Source organism: Leptopilina heterotoma, unplaced genomic scaffold (assembly GCF_015476425.1).
Source record: "Leptopilina heterotoma isolate Lh14 unplaced genomic scaffold, ASM1547642v1 Lhet_115, whole genome shotgun sequence".
Taxonomy (NCBI): Eukaryota; Metazoa; Arthropoda; class Insecta; order Hymenoptera; family Figitidae; genus Leptopilina; species Leptopilina heterotoma.
The window spans coordinates 921,122-926,623 of record NW_025110834.1 but is presented as its reverse complement, the minus strand read 5'-3'; positions in this window follow the sequence as shown (position 1 = coordinate 926,623).

Below are 5,502 nucleotides of genomic sequence, written 5' to 3'. Positions count from 1 at the left end.
GCGAGTACATATACTCAAAGGTCGTAAAGTTTTAGAAAATTTAGATTCTTCGTCAACAGATGTATTTGAAAAAAATATAATCGACCATTATATTAATCGTCCAAAAGAAAGTATGTTTGAAGATATGTCTTTTGCAAATTTTGCTGCCTTTTATACGTATTCAAAAAAGATTATAGGTAGTAAATCAAATAATCAAGAAAATGAAGAAGTAGAATAAAATAGCTCTGACAATGATAATGAAACAAGATCAGATTCATGGATTAAGCTTCTAAATGATGATGGCTATATAAAACGTCGTAAAAAAATAAAAATAATTCGCTTTTGTAGATATAATGTACAATCAGATCCAGAAAATGTTTATAGAGAACAATTAATGTTGTACGTTCCTTGGCGAAATCAAAACACAGAACTGCATAATCCAGAAATTAATATTAAAGATAAATTTTGTAAGTTTGTTGATAGTATACGTAATGAAAGCAAAAAATTTAATAAGTTAGGAGAAAAAATCAAAACACAGAACTGCATAATCCAGAAATTAATATTAAAGATAAATTTTGTAAGTTTGTTGATAGTATACGTAATGAAAGCAAAAAATTTAATAAGTTAGGAGAGGATGATGAATTCGATAGGCTTTTAAACGCAGTTAAAGATGTAACTGAAGACCAATCAATTATTGATAAAGACATTCCTTGTTATAGTGATCCACTAGAAGGTTTCGAATATGAAAATGAAGAAGAGAGTAACGAAAATGAATGTAATTTTCCAGATATTTTATTAGAAAGTGCTGTTAATGAAATAAGCATTACTTAACCATCTGTCTTAAATCAAGAAGAAGTACTTTCTTTGATTCGTATTCTTAATTCTGATCAACGTAATTTTATTTTACATGTTCGAAATTATTTTTCAAATAAAAATGTTGACACTTCACCTTTGTATTTGTTTATAAATGGCGGTGCTGGCATGGCGTAGGTAAAAGTTTGTTAATAAAAGCATTGTATCAGTATCTTCTTGTATATCATTTTAATAGAATTCCAGGTTCAAATCCAGACGATATTAAGATAATTTTGTCTGTGTTTACTGGGAAAGCGGCCTTTGGAATTGGGGGACAAACTGTGCACAGTGTTTTTGGGCTACCTATATCACAATGCGGATATACTATGCCTGAATTGTCACCTTCAACAGCTAACACTTTTGCATGCAAATTAATGTCAGTAAAATTAATTATACAGTGCAACAGAATTTCACTTTTTATTATTTCTGGGATCGCATAGGGTTATTTTTTATAGGTTTTTTGATGCTGAATGCGAATCCGTAATCAGAATTGTTCCATCATCCTAGGTTTTCGAGAAATTTGACCTTGAAAATTGAAAAAAGGACGTTTTTGGGCTGCTTTTCGGTTTTTTATCAGGGTACAAAAATTTTTTCTAAGGTTTTCATGATATGCGTACGAAAGCAAATTCAACAATCTCCAATTTGAACATTTTAAAAATATCTATTTTTCGATGAGTTATCTTTGTTTTTATTAAATTATTGTTAAAGAATTTGAAATGATAAACAAAAAAACAATGGTTAATTTATTTTTGATTTTCCTAAGAATGTAATAGTTTCTTTAATGAATCATTGGTTCCTGCTTGAGATTTAATGGGTTAATATTAATAATATTAATATTATGTTAATATTTTTTTCACTGTTATCCGATTTGACGTTACGATGCGAACTTCAAACAAGGATAGCTCATCGAAAAATAGAAATTTTTAAATTTCAAGATTGGAAATTGTTGAGAAGGATAGCTTTTGTACGCATATCATGCAAACACTAGGAAAGATTTTTGTACCCTGATAAAAAACAAAAAAATACCTCAAAAACGGCATTTTTGCTGATTTTACGATGCGACGCGAACTTCAAACAAAGATAACTCATCGAAAAATAGATATTTTTAAAAGGTCCAAATTGAAAATTGTTAAGGAGGATATGGGCTTTCGTACGCATATAATGAAAACCCTAGGAAAAATTTTTATACCCTGATAAAAAACAAAAAGTACCCCAAAAACGGCCTTTTTCAATTTTCAAGGTCAAATATCTCAAAAATCTAGGGTGATGGAACAATTCTGATTACGGATTCGCGTTTGGCATTAAAAAACCTATAAAAATCACCCTATGCGATCCCAAAAATAAAAATGCTGTTGCACTGTGTTATTTTGGATGAAATTTCTATGATTGGCAGTCACACATTTAATCAAATTGATAGAAGATTGCAACAAATATTTCATACTAATATTCCTTTCGCCGGTATATCAATAATTGCTGTAGGAGATTTTAGACAGCGTCACCCGTTGGTGATAATTGAGTTTTTCAGCCGAACTTAAGTACAAATCCAATGGCATTATTAGCTGGTGCTCCTCTTTGGGAATTGTTTACAATATTTAAAATGACAAAGATAATGCGACAGAAAGATGATTTAAGTTTTGCTACTGCATTGAACAATATGGCTTCTGGTATAATGACTTCATGTGATATTGCTCTTCTACAATCTCGTTGTTTTACATTAGATTTATTACCACCAGAATCAGATGGTGCAATCCATTTATTTACAACAAATAAAGAAGTAGATGATTATAATAGTGAAATTCTATCTGCAATGAAAACAGAAGGTGCAGTAGTGAAGGCTATCGACATTGTATCTGGAGCAATAAATGAAATAGCAGAACGAAAAGCATTAAAATTAATTAAAACGGTTCCAACTACCCAAACTTATGGTCTTCTAAAATCACTGTATATAAAAATTGGAGCACGCTTTATGATTACTGTAAACCTAAATACAACAGATGGTTTAGTTAATGGTACTACAGGTATTTTAAAAGCTATTGAATTTGGCATAAATAAAGATAGTGGGGAGAAACGACCTATAAGATTGTGGATGGATTTTAATGATGCAAGTATTGGAAGATCAACAAGAAGTAATTTTAAAACTTCTAATAGGAAGAATCTAAATTTTATTCATAATGCATGGACACCACTTGAATCCGTTACATACACTGTTAAAAAATGGAAATCATCTTTAATTGTAAAACGAACACAATTTTGTATAGTACCTGCAGAAGGTATAACTATTCATAAGAGCCAAGGAGCAACTATGGAAAAAGTTGTAGTACATATTAACCAAACTATCCGTCGCTCTATGTTATATGTAGCATGCTCAAGAGCAACTGCGGCATCTGGCTTGTTTATTATTAAAATTTCATGCACCTTCTCCACCTAAAGATAATAATCCAGTAGTTATAGAATTAAACAGACTTGAATCAAATTGTCTGCTTATACCAAAATTTAGTTTTTTGTGTAACGTACCCAACCGTAAAATTCAACTTATTTTTCATAATGTACAATCGCTTAATAGACATATAATTAATATTGAAATAGATCCAATTGTTAAAGCTTCTCATGTTCTTGCTTTCGTAGAAACGTAGAGCTGTAGGGATAAAAATTTTAATATTAAAGATTTTTTTCAGACGATGAGAATAGATGGACCTACAGAAACAAAACCGAATCCTGGATGAGGATCAATTATATTTTTGAAGTCATGTTTGAAAAAATATACTCAAAATTATGATTTTAATAAAAATTTAAAACTTAGTCCAGTTAGTGGGCACTGTGAATGTATCGAAATCCAATTGTCAGGAGTTCGATTAATAAGTGTATACCGATCCCCAAAATGTTTAATTAAAACTGCTATTGCATGTATTGATGAAGTTATTTTCAAAAATTTACAAAAGAATATATCACTTCCTCTTATTATTGTGGTAGGTGATTTTAATATCGATTTTTTTAAAAATCAAAATAATGAAATCTCTAATTAGGGTAGAGTGGGGTAAAAAAGCCACATTTTTACTTTTGATGCTGTAAAATCTGTATTTAAAATTTTTTTCTCAAATTTCCAATTGTTATTGAAAGTTTAGTTATTAAGCTTGAAAATTCTTGTCGGAAATATTTTTTATCTAATGAAAGGTCTAAGTTATAAGAGTTTTACGAAAGCACTGTAAGTGGCTTTTTTGCACCACCTGGTGGGGTGAAAAAGCCACCCTACGATTTTAGCAAAACATGTTATCAATTTAGGTATTTTTATAGTTTTCCTTTATTTATATGACAAATAGTCTTATTTGAAAAATATTTTAATAATTATGAAAGAGTTTTTAGCAAGCAAAATTGAAAATTATATTAAGTTTACCGGTTTTCGATTTGCACTGCCAATTTTTCATACCTTTTTTAGAAGTTCTCTTTAAGTTTCACCACAGATAACATATTTCGTTGCAACCGTTTATTCATTGTTTATTTTTTTAATGCACTTTGAACTACTTTTTCGTCGTGTTTAATTAATTTTATTAAATAAACACGAGAAATTTTGTAAAATAAGAAGGTTAGTTTAAATAGAAAACAAGTGAATTTCACAAAATATTCAATGGATTTTTTGCCCTGGCTTTTTTCCACCCAAGACCAGTTATTAAAAAAGCAAAAATAAATTTTTAATTCAGTTCAATTTCCAAAAATTAACATTGTATACGTTTTCGGTATACTTTTCTCCTTATGTACAAGCATTTACTTTTATTATTCGTTCACTTAATCAGATTGTAATATGTTTGAAAAGTTCACCAAAATGTTTTCAAAAAAGCAACAAAAAATTAAAATTACAATAAAAACAATATTAATCTAGGTACAACATTCAAATTAGATTCAAAAGTTGCGTATTACCTAATAGTATTTATATTCTAAACAGCTGATAAATCGGCTTAATAGTTTTTAAATAAAACTCAAATGGCTTTTTTACACCATGGCTTTTTTACCCCACTCTACCCTACTTCATTAAATTTGGTTTAAATTCTAAACTTAATATAGAATATACAACAAAGCAATGTACAAGTATAGACAATATATTTTCTAATTTAGAATTTATTGAAGTTGGTACAATAGAAACATTTTTTAGTCATCATAAACAATTATGGGTTCGATTTGATGTAAATAATTAATAAATTATTAAATAAGAAACAAAATTAAAAATAATTATAAAAATTATTTTAAAATTTGGCGCGATAATTATTATTTTATGTCTAAAGGTACACTCTCACCTCACTGCCTGCCTGCCTGCGCAGGCAGGCGCCATAAGAGTGAGAGAGAAAAAACATTTAATTTGAATTTTCTTACTCTCTTACTCCTATGTGTTACCATGTCAACCTGCAGGCAGGCAGGCAGGCAGTAGGAGCTGTGCTAGCGCCTTAATCCATTTTGGGTTTGACATGAATCAATTTATACGTTAAACATAACTTCAAAATGTAATAATTAATTATTGATACAACTTCTAACCTCCGGTGGGTTTAATGTTAAATCCGACAAATTAAATATATATAAATTAACGGTCATAAATAAAATTTTATTTTTTTAAATATAAAAGGGAGATCATAATTTCATAATTTATGTCTTAATTACCAGACAAATCTCGAATCATCGTTATAG